We start from the raw sequence: 19,241 nt of genomic DNA, 5'->3' as shown, positions 1-19,241 counted from the left end.
TCAACATGCATAAATAAAAGTCTTCAAGTTTTCACTTTGATGCACACCAGTAGCTTATGTTTCTCTCCTGGCACTGCCTAAAGCATTCATTTTAGCACAGTTGTAGAATAGAATCTCTGAAGTTCCCTTGGTATTTTAAATACTGTGACTTCCCTACAAAAATTCTTATAGCAAGTGTAGGAATTTTGGATGTATATCCAAGAAAACCAAGTGAGAAGTTGGTCTAACCTTTTATTTGTCACAAGTGGTTTGTACACATTCACTGTTTTATGTTGAAACATCTAGCCTGTGCACTATTTCTACTGTTATGAGCTGGAAACACAAATTGCAAGATTTTGGTAAGTGGAAAATAATATTCTTTAAAGTTTTTTACTTTTGGTTTATCAGGATGGGGGGGCACTGTTTCAGTCACTTCCTGCATTCACCTGTGGTTCATGTGATTGTAATCTGACTTATAGTTGTTCTAATCTTCAACACAGAAATATAAGTGGGACTAATGACTTCTACTCTTCTGGTCCTTTCTTTTCACTCTTCAACAGATGAAAAGGGAAAAGGAAGAATAGGGAACAGAAATAAAAGAAAAAAAGAAAGCCTTCAGAGGCCTGAAAGCTGAGTTTAACTTCTCCTGTTCTCACTTAAAAATTAAATTTGCAAGATGATAAACCCATAGTTTGTTAACTAAGGGTAGTTCCAGATTTGGCACGGTCCTTTGAGTACTGTGCATAACTCATGAAAGGACTATATACTGATTTTAAAGTGCTCACTTGAGACACAGAGTAACTAAATAATGTATATTCTGCATTCTAGTTTAACAGACATCCTCAAAAAGGATGTGTTATTAGGGAATGTATGTTTTCCAGAACTGGAACAACAATAATTTACAGCAACTGAAGACTTCTGGTACAGATAAAGGCTCCCTAAAATACTTCATTTCTAGTGGCTCCCGATTGTTTTGAAGAGCTACTGCTGAGCACAGGTCTGCACTCTCAGATCAGACCTGTGAAGGCCTAACCAAACCACAAGGTAAAACATCAGCTATTTGACTCCCACATGAGGTTTCAGGCTAAGAATATGTAAATAATATGAGTTATCTAACACCTCCACTGCCAGGTGCATTCTGGACTACATGCCTAAGTGCATTATAAAGGAATTGCCCTATCATCACATTCTCAGTAGGTAAAAAAAACAACAACAACAAACACAAACAAGCCAGCCAAAAGTGAGATTTGTTGAGTGATATTCCTGATCCACTTTAAAGCACACAAAATTTATCACAGTCTGCTCCAGCCTAGCCAGATATTAATCCGAAACACAGATTTATAGAAAAGATATGATTGATCAATTACTGTTCCCTTTATGAAGTTTTATCCATTAGGGCCATTGTCTGAGACAAGATTTTCATATATAACTTAGAAACCTGTGTCTGAGCAGGTCATTTTATACTTTCTTTGTAGCAAATGAAAAGCAAAACACAGAACGCAAGTCTTATCTGTTTTAGACATTTTGTATTCCAATGCAAAGTGCTGCACCCTAGAAGGGATACTGACTATAAATGGAATCCAAAAAAAACCCATGTACTTTATAGATGTTTGCATTACATGTGTCTACATTTAACCAAATTAATCTCTTCCCTAGAATTTTGCAGACCACACTGGTGAATTTAATACCATTAAAAGTAGAAACTGTACCTCTTCTTTTAAATGGGTGGATTACAATTGTTTAAAAAACATGCTCCTCTCAGTATTCTGTCACTTGAAATGTTGTATTAAATTCCCCCAAGTAAATGGACTTTTTTACAGTAAAAATATTCTCAGTCACAGATTGAGTTGGCCCTGAATACTGAAATCAGGATAGACATCTTTATAGCTGATTCACAGGAGTTTGATGCATCCTAAACACTTGGAAAAAAAAAGAAAGAAATCAAAACAAAAAGCTCATTTCAAGGAAGCATAATACAAGACATAAACACTATGCTGAGCATAAAAGATGTCTGGCTGTCTGTGAATCTGGAAAACTTAATTTTACAGCATATTCTTTTCCAGATGTAAAGATTGCTCACCCATGCTACTGTCTGTGATTTTTTTTATCTTCTAGCCCACAAGATTAATTAGCTGTTCATCAACCAAGATGCATATATGACATACTGGAAGAAAGATTATATTGCTGTTATGATGGCTTTTAAATAAAAGGCTTGTGACATCTGATATTTGTTGGATTCCATCTCTAGATTGCTTAGTTTCCTTGTTAATGAGCATGGTTTTTACTTATATCACCCCTTCTAAAAGTCCTACAAGAAATTCTTGACACAGCAAAGAATTCTCCACAGCATTTCTTTTCAGTATAAGCATTTCACTTCAGATATCAAGTTTGTATGCAGCAATTTATTCTCTAGATTTCAGTGACTTTGAATTTGTAATGTTTTGGTAAAGTTCTTAAATTTTCAGGTGAACTTTTCTTCACAAGGCTCTATTTGCCTATTATGCTTAGCTGCTCCCTCCTCCTATTATCAATGCATCTGTGTGCATGTGTCCCAGTGACAACTATGATGTTGTTTAGTTGATGCTATTTTTAATCATCATTGTTTTTAGAAATTGCATGGATAAGATTTCAGAACATAGTGCCTTTCACTACAGAAACACTGAGGACAGCCGATGGCATAAAGGTTCTGAAGAAGCAAAATTTTGTGACTAGAACTCATATTGCTATATGTTCACACTCTGAACTACTCTTTTCTTTGCCAAGCTCTTCTTCGGAGACTTAAGTCAGATGTAATAACAATCCTTTTCTGAAGTATTTTCTTAAATTATGTAGCTACTGCTGTAGAATTTGGTTGGTTTTGCTTTTGTGCATCTCATAAAGAGAGAACATTATCTGCCCTTCCCTCCATTCTCCCATCTCCCCTGTCTCACAACCTTTTCAGCATCCCCTGCAGTTCAATATTCCTTGAGAAACTAGAGATTTATGTTTGGTCTCTGCAGGCTTATCAGATGTAGACTTTTGGGAAGCATTGATTGTATTTTTTTGTAATTTATCACTATTGGGGAATAGAAGAGTGGCTTTTGTTTTGATAGAAATAGTCTGCTTTAAACACTGGAAACAATTTCAAGATTTTGCAATTAAATGTATTTTGTTTCATTGTACCATTTGTACATTTAACTCCTTCCTCATAACCAAAAAACTGTCTGATAAATAAATATTCCAGATATAGACAGAATATCAGAGTAAAATCTGGGATATTTTACTACAAAGCTATGCAAAACCTGACTTTGAGATCATCTGGTAGTATGGCAACAAGGAATGGTTCTTTTAACAAGGATCTTGTTTTTGAAAGTATCTACTCAAAACAAACCCCAATGATCAAATTATGTCTGTGCAATAAGAATCCATTCACCTTCTTGTATAGTGTGTCTTCTATATCCAAAATTATATTTGTTTTGGCTTTTTGACATTTCAAGTACATAAAAGTATTGTAAGTCTAACTACTTGTGCCCACCTTCTATTATCTTAGTTCTCCCTATTTTATTTATTTATAACTTTAATCCAAAATAACAGATATGGCAACTGATACCACATGAAGGCTTGCCAGGCTGTTCTAACCAAGACCAGCAACATGCATGAACAACATTCTTAGCATTTCATATTCTGCTTTATACATTTTTTGCTTTATATGTGGCTTGAGAAAGTCTGGAGGTTTTATTTGATCACTAAAATAAATTTACACATATTTCCTCAGATATGACCTTGCAGAATGCTGCCCAATATGACCAGAGCTCTTGGGAATCTATGCCACTAGGCAGGAACATTTTCTCCTGATAAAAATGAGAAGGTATTTTATGATATAGGAGATGGATTTGAATGATTACAGATCAATAACAAGAATTCTTACTATTTCCACACAGTTTATGTAATGGAGATAGCTAAAAGGAGGAAAATCAGGATGCACCAGGATACGGCTGTGAACTGTAAGCGTGATGCAGATGTGGAAAAACCTAATGACATCATAAAATGCTTCAGGCAAGATAGTTTTAGAAGAGAAAGAGAAGACTGCCCTTTTGAAAGGCTTCATCAAGACACTATTTAGACTGCTTTTCTGGTCATTTACATTCTGAAAAAATTAATGTCAGCTAGAAAGAGTACAGAGGAAGAATAAAAAGAGTATCAAAGAAATGGATTATTCAGCAGAGAAGTTACAAGAGCCTGGACAGTTTTGTTTTACCAAATGAAGCTGAGAGAGAACAGAAAAGGAAGGTGAGAGAAGATCTGTTTCAAAGGTGACATCAGTAAAAGTTCAAGTAAATACAAACTGGTGGTGAATCAACTGAAAATGGAAGTTAGGAAAGAGAAAACAAACAAACAAACCAACCAACCTTCATGCTTATCAGCATGAAACTCTGGATCAACATTCCAGACAAAGCAGCTAGGACAAGGAACTTGTACTCTGTTTTAAAACAGAGTACAGTCACTTTATGCAAGGAATTGTATACCTAAGAATTGATGCAGACAGAAAACTAAGTCTATGCTACAGGTCCTTGAATTGCTAGTGCAGTTGTACAGCCAAAAAAATTTACTTGCATGACACCTATACTGTATCAAACCTCTCCATCAGCATTTCTTTTGGTTACCTGCCAAGAGCAAGAGAGTTCTTTTTGCCTATGACATGTCATTTGTTTTCCAAGTTTTTCTCCTCCTTCCTCTGAATCCTGTGTGATTAAGCCCAGAATGTCTTTCAGCACTCAACTTTATTGCCTCAAAGTTGGTCCCATCGATTGGCTGCAGCTAGAAACAGGCTGCAAATGCGTGTGCCAGCTTGCCTATCAGCATTCAATTCCAAGGGCCAGGGCAGCAGCTCCTCTCCGCTTCTCTCAGACTGAGACAAACCACCTCAGTCTAAGCTGAGAAAAGCAAAAAATGAGCCAAAAAAATAAAAGCACTCTCTTACCTTTGATATGAGACACAATTTTAGGATCTCTGAACATTTCTTCCATCATATTACCTACTACTGCAACTACTTAAGGCATTTACAATACTGTTATTTGTCCATGGCTTCTGTCATTTTGCCACATGTAACCTGTGTTTCTAACAGCATTATCAAGCGATTTCTTTCTGGACGGCTTGCAAACATGCAAAGTAGATGTTTTGTAGACATTCTAAATCAGACACCTGTGGTCAAATAACCTGTGCATACATGAGGCTAGTCTAAGCCTTCCAAACCATTAATAGCAATTAAAATATATTTAATTCTGTAAAACAATTGTACTGGAGGAACGTATGTTTACATAAGTGCTCAGAAACAGCAGTTAAAGTTCTTCTGAAGTTGATAGCATTCACTTTAGGTACGAATATTTTTCAAGCTCTGCTTGAAATAATTGGCAGCAAGCCCTACAAAACTTACTCTGAGAATTAGATTACTAAATCACAGTAAAATGCCCAGATCAATTTCCTCATACTCTCCTAGCACAGAGACTGATTTAACTCCTCCCTGTTAACCAGCAGCTCTAGCTGACAATAGTTAACTCAGAGACTAACATCTCCCTTCTTATGATAATCCATTCAAATGCTTACTGTACAGAGAGAGCCCAGAGTGTTTTTTCCTCCCCACTGGAAGGCTGATTGCTGGCCTAAGCCTCTCTCCTGTTTCATTTTGGAAACTTCTCCTTCCCCAGGTAGCCTCCAAAAACCATCTGACTCCACCCAATTCACTGACCTCCCCTTCCAGCCCATTTTGTCACCTTTCTCTGCACTTGCCCACCATAAACAGGGACCAAATTCATTCAGGTGGAGCTGATCTACACCATCATGCTCCTTACCTGAGCCAGCCACCCAGGGCAGGAGGGAAGGCAGGAAGGCATTCTGCATACTATTTTATTATGCTATTAATCATTAGAATTGTTTTTACTAAACAAAACATGCTGCAAAATCAGTAGGCACTAATGCTAACCATTATAATTTGTTAACCATTATCATCTGCAGTGACAAGGCAGTATGACCAGACTGCAGCTTTCCTATAGTTCAGTTATTGTAGATACCACAGCTGTGATTTTCAGGAACAGTCTTGGGAGTATGCAGGAGGATTCCTTCTTAAAACAAGAATGGACCAAAAATGGAACCACCTTGCCATATAAATGCAGGAGTGAATTTCACTCAAGACCAGAACTAGTATGCTGATGGAAAGCAAAGTGGGAAAAAAAATGTTGTATCCCTTATTTAATAATGGTTTTTCATCACGGTTTTCAAAACTGTGATCTCCTCTAGCCACACATTACTTCTGAAATGGTTTAAATGGAAGTTCCAGGTGTGGGAGTTAAAATATAACCTATCAAGAAAAACAATATATAGATAGATACACAGAAATCAAAGCAGAGGAAGATGACCTACTGAATCATTTACATAGGGCTATAGTACATTGTGATTCCTCACAAATACCAATGCCTGTAACATCAGAGATTAGTTTCCTCATAGAATATTTTTAGATGCAATCATATACCAATTAGTATTAATTAAGATCATAAAAGATGAAGTGTCACACAGGAAGCAACTCTCTAGGGTGAGAAATGGTGTAACATCAGGTCTATAAAGCATCTGTCTGCTCAATGGGTTGAATCATGTCTAAGCACCTCAAACCCACCTTGCTAGGTAGGAAGCTATCAGCATCCACACGTGTAATCTCTTGTAGCCTACAGATATAATACTTTTAACCTGTTTCTTTCATACTTCCTAAGAGTTTAGCAACGGAGCCCAAAGCACTGGTTTTAAACAAGCTGCTGTAAGGAATTGGACCCTGTTACCTGATGGATCTCCTATTTCCATATGTTGCTGGTCACTTTTGACTTCAAGATCACAAAATGTGTTCACACTAGGGAATCTGAGGAAAACTGTGAGCTAGTCCCTAGTGATGGGACCTTCAGTGCTGAAATGTTCTTTCCTCTTTCAACAGCCACATCCTTGAGATCAGCACAGTCCCTGCACGCTGCAGGTGTGTTCTTGGTACATTATCAATGGAAAAATAAAACAAAACAGTAATTTGGAAAATGAGAATGAAGTATCTACAGATCATAATAAATGGGAAAAAATAGGGAAGCAGATTAAGCAGAATCTTTGCGAGGGGAATTCAAGCTACCAGCAGTCCTGGAGCTAAGATCCAGCAAGTAAAAAAGATCTGACAAGAAATGTCACAGCCCTGAGCCCAACCAGCCAAATCCCTCGAAGCGAGAGGTTGCAGAGCTGATGCACTCAGTGTCCTGACAGTCTAACCCTTCTCTAGAAATAAAGGCAGGTCAGGGAGTGGAGAGCAAGGGGCAGGAGATGGGCAGTTCTCACATATACCTGTGTTGGAATGGTGTGAGAAGATAGATCAGTTTATTTGGAGAACAGTGCGATTATTAAGGAGGTTTAAACAACATGTGCAGAAAAAAAAAATAAAATATGCAAAATGGAAAAAAAATAGAGGGGAAGTAAAAAGATTCTAGTGTCAAAAACACTAATTTGTTGGAAGAACATCAGCCAGCAGGTTGGACTGCACACTGGGTGGAAAGCAATGAGGAAGAGGAGTGGGAGGAATAATAAGAACAAAAAGAAGTACCAGCTAATGGGATAAGTTCATGCGAAAACAAGCCTATAGAGGTAGAGATGCATATGTGAAAGTCCCTGACATGTAGAGGTCTAAATGGGTGTGGGAAGAGAGTGGGAGGGTTTACGCCAGCAAAATCTGACATAAAATATTGATTCTGTCGATTGTCTAAAGTTACCGAAAACCCATCCTAAGGAAAGTATGCTTTTACAGAGATAGTCTTATAAAATTTCTTCTCTGAAAACCCCTGAAGCCTTCAAAGAAACTCAGGAAGAAACTTTTAGGATCATGCTAGAAGTAAACACTCCTGTCATTAAAAGGTGAATGTTAAAACAGGCTTGAGTTTCTTTTCACTTCCTCAATTCAAGAAACTGTGAAACAGAATATAAAATGCTAGACAGAGCTCTTTGATGAAAGGTCATTTAAACTAGGAATTTTTTCAAAGATGTAAAGCCACTTCAGTATTATGTATTTCCAGTCACTCAGCAGGGTATTTAGCTGTGAGAGACATATTTTGTTAAGAGATAGCCCTCCAGACTGTGCCAATAGCACCTGAAAGTTTCGAAAATACTTATTTATGCTTTTACATTTTACAATGATCACAGAGAAAAACCTTCCCTGGTTTCAAGGTCTTAGGCAACAAATTTTATCCAGTTTTGTAAGGAGATCTCTCCCGCAGATGCTCCAGCGAACCTGCAGAGCAGAGTAACAAATGCTGGGCCTTATCCACAGCCATGTAATCCTATTGACTCCTGAATAGAAAGCGACACATACAGTGGAGATCAAAAGTGCTTAGCGGCAGAGGCCCAGATCCCTAGAGACAAATAAACAGCAGAAGAAACACTGTGAGGCATGAAACAGCCAAAAGTACAACTACAGGAACTAGGTAAAGCCAAAGTCTGACTGAGTTTGGGTTTTGGCATTAATGAAGAGGTTAAACAGTCAAAAGAAATCTTGTTAAACACCTGTTCGTTGTGTTTCCTGCTGTTGCATTCAAATGTTATTAAACTCTCTTCACTTAATTAGTTTGCAAGTTACAATATCATGTCACCCTCAATGTCAGTATCTTCCTTCTCCTTTTATTCAGCATAGAAGTAACTCTGCCTTTATTGAGAGATGGCTACTCGTGGTGCTTCTATCCTTCACTTATATACAAATATATGCATAGATATAGACATACACATATAATAGCCCTTTACACATTTTCTTCATAATCTATAGTAGCTGGTTAGTTTATTTAACACACTATTCCTGTTCTTGTGAATGATGAGGACCAATAGCCAGAGATTTGAAGGCACGTAATATAAAAGTATTTACTTAAAATGCTCATTAAAAAATCTGCTGTGTCTTCTGCTAAAAAGCATTGGAGAAAAAGAGGGTGCAGTGACCTCAAGATGCTGAAGGTGGCCAGGTCACTTAAGCAGGCATCAGATCATTTATTGTAAACATAAGGGAAAGCTGTAGCTTGTAGAGTGCTCAGTTTTTGAAGGCATGTGTTAAATCAGGGTGTACCCTGAAGACACGAAGGAGAACAGGAATGAAAAGAGAAACCCTAAGAAATTGCCCCTGGGTTTTGTCTCTTTCCTCACACTTTTCTCCTTCAGAATTCTTTATTCCACACATTTTTTCTCTCCCCATTCCCAGCAGCCTCTCTTGAAACTCTGTGCTTAATGGCAGCTTCCAGCATCTATCCTTGCTTGCACCTACCCTCCTTCCAATCCTTCCTGCATAGCTGGAGCTAGCTGCTCTATTTCATCACCAACCCCTTCCTCAACCTGCTATGCAAGTCTATTAAGAAGCAAAAATAAACATAATTATTGCAACCCTATTGCCATGATCCTTAACTCTAATCCTTACCTGAAGTGCAGCCTAAACCAGAGTTCAGTGACATCTTCCTCCTGCAAAAACACCCATATGCCAGTGGGTTTTGTCAGCAGAAGTCCTAAAGGTCCTGCACCAACCAACAATAAATCTTAGTCTTCAGATCAGCATCAGCTATAGGTGTCCACTAAGCTGGCATCACAAGCTATATGCTCATCTTCTAAGTCTTCCAGTGCTGGAGACTCGTAAATCCCATTTGGCTGCCCCAGCAGTGTAGAGTCACAATGTGCAGGTAGTCACTGTCCTCCCTCCTATATCCCATGCAACAGCAGAGCAGCACATGTGACTCTCCCCACCCCACCTTCCTCCTTGCCCCACCACTCTCCTTCCCTCTGCCTCCTGCTCCCATATCTCGGCCAAACCCCGCCCTCATCCTTGAAATAAAAAATTTCAACTTCATCTCCACCACAGACAAACCTTGAGCATATTCAGTCTCAGGTGTTACTGTCTCCAGTACCAACCAAGGCATTAGCCACTGCAGAGACTTCTCCCACAGGAGAAACCCTCCCTTGCACTAGCCTTCATCTAGCCATGTGGGTCCTGTGGTATTTATGAATAAACCTACATCCTTGGGCTCTTTAAGCACAAATAGTAAACCTAATACTAGCATTAACCACAGCCTCAGCAACAGGCATTGCAGTGCACAGCTAATTATGGGCGATTTGTCTCATCTCCACCATTGCTCATCCAAATCCTTCTTCTTCTGCAGAAACCTCCATAACCTGAAGGTTATGGTTAAGCTGAGGGCTAGCAGGATCCCCCTGTCCAGCACAAATTCATCACTGCATTGCTGTGCCTATTTGCTGTGTCTCTTGCCCAGGCAAATTAACTAGAGAAGAAAAAGTTTTGTAAGGGCTTGTTGGCTCACCTCACTCCTTCCTAGGCAAATAAGGCCTGCCATGGGTGCATTTTGGCTGGTCTGCCTCATGTTACATTCCCCACAAGCAGATCAGATACTATCAGAGATGGAGATGACATTACTTGCCAAGAGCAGCCCCAGAACAGTCCCAGTCTTCACAGGAACCACCCTGGGGCCAGTGTCAAACCTCCTTTGCACCATATGAGGTGAGACACAGTGACAGCAACTATCAGGTCACACATTTCTGAAAACATACAGGCAGGTGTCCAAGCCTTGACAGGTGCCATTTTGGCTAAAAGGGGCTTCAAACAACAGGACCTGTCTTAAAACCCTAGGGTCAATCCTATTCAAATTTCCTTGCTTGAGGCACTTGCTATTGTGTAAGACTGCTAACCTGAAATGTGGCACACAAAGGGGAAAAAACAGTACTCCATTAGCATTTTCCTCCTGTCTAACCAGGATTGCAATCCTTCCTTATCTCTCCAGCTGGGTTTATGGGGTGTTTGGTTAGACCTTACAACTTCTGGCTTAAGCAGTTACAAGCTCCAACATTGGAAACTATTTTAAGAGGTGGTGGAAAGGTGTTCAAGAAAGGGAAGCATTACTCATGACTGAAGAGTAAGCAGTTGTGGCTGCAGAAGCCAAGGGGGAGAGTATGAGCCTGATTTAAGAGATGAAAATCCTGAGATGAAAAACTTCTTTGGCTTTTCTTATACATGTGGGTTTCTTAAAGATGTTTTTTTTCTGTGGAAATCTGAATATGAAACTGTGAGATGTTCTGCATACTGCCCTCTTACCTCACAGTTTTTATCTCAAATTTTGCAGTGTCCAGTCTTGGCTTCAAATTCTTGAACTCTGTATAAATAATAGTGGAAAATTTACAGTGGAGTGAGTGCCATAGAGTTCTCATTAAAAAAAAAAAAATAAATTAAAAAAAATATAATATTCTGTTACTCTAAAACAAAAATGTTCTATGAGCACTTACAAATTTTCAGTGTAAAATTTATTTAGCTAATCTTCTACATGAACACTGTGTACTTAAAATCAATTACATTTTTTCCACTTTAAAGTGGTCAGATTTTGAAGATTGATTTTTCCTACTACGTGCACATCCCTGCCATTTGTAATGTAAAGGGACACAGATGAAAATGAAAGATTTATTTTCCATGTGCTGGAAAGGATTGAAAAATCCTATTTCAGTTACGGTTAATTATGGTAGCTTTGCCTACCTTTATCCCCTCAGCTGAAATGAATGCCTTATTCAAGCGTCTTGTTCTTCTTTGACCTCTCCTTGCTTACCTAATGTTTTATTCATTAGCAAGATATGGCAGGAAATGTCATGTTATTTGTGTTGTATTTGTCTACTTTGAAGAACATCTACCACTTTGTGACAGATTATGTTGATTCTTCCATTAACAAATCAACACATTTACTCGTATCTTTTAAAAAAAGCTCTAACCCATTGTTACTACTTACAGCACTGTCCTGGTTTCAGCTGGGATAGAGTTCATCTGGTCAGGGATGTCAAGGGCAACAGGAAAAGCTTCTATAGGTACGTTAGTGATAAAAGGAAGACTAGGGAAAATGTGGGTGCTCTCTAGAAGGAAACAGGAGACCTGATTACCTGTAATATAGAAAAGGCTGAGGTACTCAATGACTTTTTTTTGCCTCAGTCTTCACTGGCAAACGTTCTAGTCACACCACTGAAGTCACAGAAGGCAAAGACAGGGACTGAGAGAATGAAGAACTGCCCACTGTAGGAGAAGAACAGGTCTGAGACAAACTATGGAACCTGAAGGTACACAAATCCATGGGATCCGATGAGATGCATCCACAGGTCCTGAGGGAACTGGCAGATGAAGTGGCTACGCCACTATACATCATATTTGAGAAGTCACGGCAGTCTGGTGAAGTTCCCACTGACTAGAAAGGGGGAAACAAAACCTCAATTTTTAAAAAGGGAAAAAGGAAGACATGAGAAACTACAGGCCAGTCAATCTTACCTCTATGCCTGGGAAGATCATGGAGCAGGTCCTCCTAGAAACTATGCTAAGGTACATGGAAAATAGGAGGTGACTGGTGACAGCCAACATAGATTCACTAAGGGCAAATCATCCTGACAAATTTGGTGGCCTTCTACAATGCTGCTTTGGTTACTACTTTGGTGGATAAGGAAGAGCAACTGACCTTATCTACCCGGACTTGGGCAAAGCATTTGACACTGTCCCGCTCAACATCCTTGTCTCTAGATTGGAGAGACATGGATTTGACAGATGGACCATTTGGTGGATAAGGAATTGGATGGATGGTAACAGTCAAAGAGTTGCAGACAATGGCTCAATGCCCAAGAACAGTGAAAAGTGGTGCTCCTCAGGGGTCGGTATTGGGACTGGCGCTGTTTAACATCCTTGTCAGCAACATGGACAGTGGGATTGAGCGCAACCTCAGCAAGTCTGCCGATGACACCACTATGTGTGATGTGGTGGACTTGCTGGGGGGAAGGGATACCATTCAGAGGGACCTTGACAGGCTTGAGAGGTGGGCCCGTGTGAACCTCATGAAGTTCAATAAGGCCAAGTGCAAGGTCCTGCACAGGGGTCAGAGCAATCCTAAGCACTAATAAAAGCTGAGTGGAAAATAGATTGAGAGTAGCCCTTAGGGGAAATAATTGGGGTGTTGGTTGATAAGAAGCTCAACATGACCTGGTAATGTGCACTTGCAGCCCAACCATATCTTGGGCTGCATCAAAAGGAGCATGACCAGCAGGTTGAGGGAGGGGATTCACTTCCCTCTACTCTGCTCTCGTGGGACCCCACCTGGAGTTCTGCATTTAGCTTTGGGGACGTGTTGGAGCAAGTCAAGAGGAGGCCACAGGATGATCAAATGGCTGGAACACCTCTCCTATGAAGACAGGCTGAAAGAGTTGGGGTTGTTCAGTCCGGGGAAGAGAAGGCTCTGGGGAGAGCTTACAGCAGCCTTCCATTACCTAAAAGGGACCAAGGAGAAAGCTGGACAGGGAATTTGACAAGGGCATGTAGTGATAGGACAAAGGGTAATGGGTCTAAGCTGAAAGAGGGGAGATTTAGGTAAGGTATAAGGAAGAAATTCTTCACCATGAGGGTGGTGAGGCACTGGAACAGACTTACTGGAGAAGCTGTGGGTGCCCCATCCCTAGAAGTGTTCAAGGCCAGGTTGGACAGGGGTTTGAGCAACCTGGTCTAGTGGAAGGTGTCCCTGTCCATGGCGGGGGGGTTGGAACCATGTGATCTTTAAGGTCCCTTCCAACCCAAACCAGAATAAGAATTATGTTGATAATACTCTGAAGTTTCAGTTGTTGTTTAGCAGTCAAGGATTTTTCAGATTCTCATAGTGGCAGGCCAATAAGAAGGTGGGGAGTACCCAAGAAGCTGGGAGGGAACACAGCCAGAACAGCTGACCCAAACTGGCCAAAGGGATATTCCATCCCATAAGCTGTCATGTTTAGTATAAAAACTTGGGGAAAGCTGGCTGGAGGCAATCACTGCTTGGAGACAGGCTGGGATTCAGTCAGCGAGTGGTGAGCAATTGCATTGTGCATCACTTGTTTTGTATATTATCTTATTATTATTTTCTCTTCCTTTATCTCAACCCACAAGTGTTTTTTTATTCTCTCCCCCATCCCAATGTGGTGGTGGGAGGTGAGTGAGCAGCTGTGTATTTCTTGGTTGCCAGGTAGGGTTAAACCATGATAAGTATGTACTTTCTTGAAGGGAAATATTTAAATATTAATAAGTTTTAGGTTGTAAAAGTTTCTAACAAGGTGAAAGCACTTCTGCACATCCCGTAGTCTGATCAGTATCTCCCTCCCTCTGCCCCTTTCCTTATTGTTAGATACTCAGTTTCTCAGATGTGTTATATGTGGTAGATTGGTGAAATATATCTTGAAATTCCCAACTTTTCTGTAATATACATCTGCTCCAGAGAACTGGCAAGCCTAAAAAGTTCAGCTGTAAATGCGTCAGCCTGAACCTAAAATGTACAGATTGGAGGTAGTGACTCATTAGTTCACGATGGAGTAGCTTTGTGCAGTCAACTTTCTCCTACATTAAACATCTCTGGGAGAAAAAACTTGAGGGGCTGGGGGCTGGTTCTTTTTGCTGATGCGTAGACTTCCATTTCAAATTAGCCTCTGTTCTTTTATAAAATTAAGCAAATCTAGCTTTCTCCACAGTAGTGAAAATCTTCAGAAAAGGCATTTAATAAATTCTTTGGTCTACCATTATTTTTTTGTTGAAATTTGCCAAGAGAGGCTCAACTGTGCATAGGTATCCCCCCACCACTCTAAAAAGGAAATAAGAAAATTTCTCTGGAGAGATCCATCTGAGGAGTGTGTATGCATCTACTTAAGTAGGGAAAAACAGGATGAGGTGCAAGTAACCATACTTAACATTAAAAATTTATCTGTTTTCTGATCTGTAAAGAAAGAGAGTACTGGAAATTTTCAAATCTTTCTACAGAGAATGGATAACAGATAGTGCAGCTACCTAGGCTATCATAGGTGAGGTGGCCCGCAGTAACTGAAGCAAATGAGAAATAATGTAGCTTTTACTCATAGAAAAAGGCTAGCCATCAAGAATTTGGAGCTTGCAGTTGGATGTTGCAGGGATGAATGTTTGTATCTGAGAATAAATAATAGCAGCAATGGTCTGTGACTTACACTGGAATAGAATAATTACCATGCAGGATCAGATTTGTACCTCATATTTAATACAAAACAGGCAGAACACTAAGCTGGCCACCCTGGGTTACAGAAGGATAAGGAAAAGGACGAGAAAGGCATTTTTATATATTTAGCACTAGAAACTGAACTTCATGTTTTTTGAGCCCTAAGACATAATTTTTTGAACTAAACCATAATACAAAGCAAAGGCATTTTTAAAAGATGGAAAGATGTGGTTGAGGACATGATTAGGTGAAAGACTGTGGAAAGCCTGTCCTTAAAAATATTTTTAATTCAGGCAAAATGCAGACATCTTTACCTAAACCTGTAGTCGCTGTGATAAAATTTCTATCCTCAGTGTAAAAGAAAGCTGGCTATTTCTCACTTCATTGTCTTTTAAAAAGAAATGCAATTACTTCTGTGCAGTTTTCAGGTAGAAAGCAGAAACAACCAGTTCACAGTGATTTCAAAATTTGCTGATTTTGGTAGCATTAAGAATTAATTTCTTCATAAAAGAAGTCCTATTTTTTCCTTATTTAATTACAAACCTCTCTACGATGTTCTCAAACACATTAATAAGAAAATGCCCTTTGTACAGAAAGTTAGAAAGTGATTTATCACTGAATATAACAACAATGTGCTTGAGATATAAGGTCAGCCAGACTGCTGGCTATTTCTTCTAAGCTGCTGCAGCTTTTGTGTATGGATTCAGATTGGAATCCTGAAATGAAATGTAATTTAACTGAATGGAGAGCAATTCTTTGACTGCTTGTCACCATCACATAAATCTGTTTCAAAAGGTACCTCTGAAAGTGGTACCTTTTGAGCTGTATTCATTAGAGCCCCACAAACACCAGTCGATTTTGAAAATATCGAGTAGAAGTTGAGATTCTTTGATTACCCAAATCTTACCTTCCTTTTACAAATGGTACTTGCCCTTACATACATCCATTTTCTGCTTAAGCTGTATGAGTTGCAGAGGTGACTCTTTCTGGTACATTCTTGCAACTTTGAGGAAACTCTGGTGAGAAATTGCTTTGGCTGCAGGAGAGTTTTCACTCTGGTCACATCCTGCTGGAGTACTCCTCCCTGGCAGGAGCTCTCAACATTTGCTCCAATGCCACCCCAGCATTGCCGAAAAATAGAACCAACATTGATTGAGATATTCCATGCCTAGGCTGGCTGAAGCCATTTTTCTTCAAAAAATTCTTACAAAGAAAGCAATCCAAAGCATTGAAAGATAATAGAAACACTTCCCAAGACCACTAATGCTAGGTCTACAGGCTATTTGCCTCCTCCGAAGAAAAATATAATCAGTGCCTTTAGTGGGCACCAGCTACATCCATTGCCATTTTTATGCCACACACAGGAATTTTTTCCCAAAAGCTATTCAGAGAGCTGCACCTCTGTCGGGGAAAAAAAAGGAGTTATATAAACTGAGCAGGTTTCTGTAAATCGTCATGGTGTTCAGTACCCCAAACTCTCAGAGTAAAGATGAACAAACAGAAAAGCTGTCTGTCTCCAAATCAGTTGCCAAGCCACTGATAGAGTTTGCAGCAGGATTTCCTTTCTTTTTTGATGAATTTTGTCTGTATTAAGCCCTGAATAACCAACAGCTATAAATGAAAACAGAGTCACCATTTCAGGAAACTTTGAGCGATATGATTGCTTTGGTAAAATAATATTATATAGGACTAAAATCCTGCCTACTTCAAAGATACATCATTTGATATGTAAGACATTGCTCTGTGAGAAAAACAACATATTTAGTCTACCTGTTATCAATATATCAGTCAGGAAGAGACATATATATTTTAAAATCCTAGGCCCCGTCGTCTGTTAATCCCTGCTTTTCCTCACTGGAATTTTTCCAATTGAGTGATTAAAACACAAAAAAAAACCCAAGTCATTTTAGTAATACAGCTTTCACAGAGAGCTATGGTGTACACCAGAGTTCAAAGGACCAAGAACCAGCATCTTACATCAACAAGTCTTTTTAACGCAACTGAAACTGTTATTTTTCCTTAAATTCTGATGAAACTGTGGCATTTAGTTCTTTCCTTAAGGACACCAAATATTGTTTACCAAATGACTTAGAAAAAATGTTTTCATCCCCCAAAATGAAAGCCCAAAATTTTGCATGTGAGGGACAGACAGGCATGTAGAATGCTGGTTATGGTTTGTTGATAGCTTTGACAAGGAGGTGGTATTCTGCATATTTCCTTTTCTTTATTAATTAAAAATAATTACTTCTCCTTAAAAATTAAGTTCAAGCTCTTTTTCAGTCTTAATCAAGAAATTGTCATTTTCAGTTTCCCTATCTATCAAAGTTTGGCAGACAAGTTCTGAAAATTGTAACAAAAATCTGCGGTTTCATTAGATGTCTGAGGATAATTAAATTTCTTCTGGCTCAGTTTTGCCATTTTTCTGAAACTGCTGAATCACTTTTTCACCTTGTTGCAAGGCCTGAAGAAAGTACACTTTGAAAGCAAAGAACATTTTTCTAAAAGCAGATGAAGGGTCATTCATGTTAACTTCTTTCCTCTAGTTATGCAATTTACTGAGGAACGATCCATGCAGAGAAGAGTAAAGGAGATTTGACTGCTTTGCCTTTCTTATTTTGTCTTATCACCTTAAAATTCAACCCATCAAAGAAGTCTGGGCTAGTATAAATTGCCCTTTCAAGTAGTTCATGCCTCACATGGGCGCTTTTAGGTTCTTTATGATATTACATTTATTTTCATGAGAGATAGTCATCTCGCTCATGGTTCATCAATGCCTGGGACCCTAAATTGCTGTAAACATGTATCTATTATTTTGATTTGTGTTTCATAATTGAGTTGTGCTGAAGCAAAAGATGGGGAAATGCATGCTGACATAATTTTGTTCTATTGCTACTTAAGTCACGTAATTCCTTAAGCTTATTAGTCAAATTGCAACCCATTGTTGACATTAAGTAATAGTAATGTTTGCAGATGGTTAGGGTCTGTGTACATTACCATTACTATTTCAACAATCACCAGAAGCACTTGTATGGTGTATGTGAGGATACAATTACAGTGCTCAGAAGTTTACAGTCTAGTAGAAACAACAAAATAATTCCACAACTGCAATCTGACACTTTTTAGAACTTAGAAGTGATTCCTGTTTGCATCTGTTCCTTCTCTTGTGCTTTCATGAATCAACTAACTGCATTTAGTCCTCATGGTAGAAGTGGATCTTTAGGAACAATGTATAACAGAGAAATCAGTCTTTCAGCAGAAAAGCTAGTTCAACATGTTCATCATGTTCAACAAAAAACAATTTTCCCTTTCCATAAGATGAGGACAGATGTGGAAGCCAGGGTAAATTCCTGGAGCAGCAGAGGTAGAAGAAAAGCATCCATCCAGTCTGAGCAAGACAGGTGAGGCAACCTCATCTTCCTGCTGCTCCTGCCCATCCCTGCTTCAAATCCTCATCTGCAATTAGTGATGACATGTTCTAATCCTCTTCAGAAAAGCTATCAGAGGATTGCAGCTTCGTATGGGAAATACCAGGGAAAGAAAACCTCAGATTGAAAATCCTTCTTTCTTACAAAAGCATTAAATATGAAAGAAGGAACAGGCTTCATAGGCTGCACAGGAAGGTTTGTTTAGAACTAAATAAATTCATTTAAAAAAAAAAAACAAACTGGGCTTTCGATTTATTCCTGTTCCCTGGTGGGATTGAGATCTTGTTTAAGGGTGCAATTTATGCCTGCAACATTAGTTTCATACAGAAGTACTCATACTTGTGAGTAGATATTATCCTCTTTAGATAATAAAAGAAATAATGATAATAATCAGATATGTTTCTAGAATAGAATGGTAGCTTAAAAACCGTCAACAAAAATTACTCACGAAGGAGACCATCCTACATATTTAACCCTTCACTTACCATTCATTTCCATTTTTGCTGCCACCTTCTTCACCATTAGATGGCAAAGATTTATTTTAATTTCATGGCAATGAACATTTGAATTGAATCATTTACTTATACACAGATGATATTATGTAACACTGCATCCTCAGCTTCAAGCTCAGAAATATTTCACATGATCAGATAAATTATCTTTTCCATAACTATTATTATGCTTATGCAAAGTAAATACATTTTTAACATTCTTTTTCTTTAATTTGCGGCAGGGAGTTTTTGACATTTGAACATAGGTTCTTCCTTTGTATTTTATGTATTGCCCTCTGGTCATTGTCAACCCC

The 19,241-nt window shown here is 38.9% G+C and overlaps 1 protein-coding gene across 13 annotated transcripts in view; it reads left to right on the top strand.

Moving 5' to 3' along the window:
* The window catches only part of HTR1F (5-hydroxytryptamine receptor 1F), a 117,618-nt gene that overhangs the window by 29,491 nt on the left and 68,886 nt on the right, over positions 1-19,241 (top strand). Inside the window, exon 1 of one of the 13 annotated variants that reach the window (XM_082069200.1) lies at positions 3,934-3,962. The exons of 11 other annotated variants lie outside the window; for them this stretch is intronic. The gene's annotated coding sequence lies outside the window, so the exon portion shown is untranslated. Of the gene's footprint in view, positions 1-3,933; positions 3,963-7,821; positions 7,888-19,241 lie in introns of those variants that run through there. One more of the 13 variants, XM_082069201.1, reaches the window with a different exon arrangement.

Source organism: Streptopelia decaocto (genome assembly GCF_964273445.1).
Source record: "Streptopelia decaocto genome assembly, chromosome: 1".
NCBI classification, from domain to species: domain Eukaryota; kingdom Metazoa; phylum Chordata; class Aves; order Columbiformes; family Columbidae; genus Streptopelia; species Streptopelia decaocto.
This window is presented reverse-complemented; position numbering and strand designations above follow the sequence as displayed.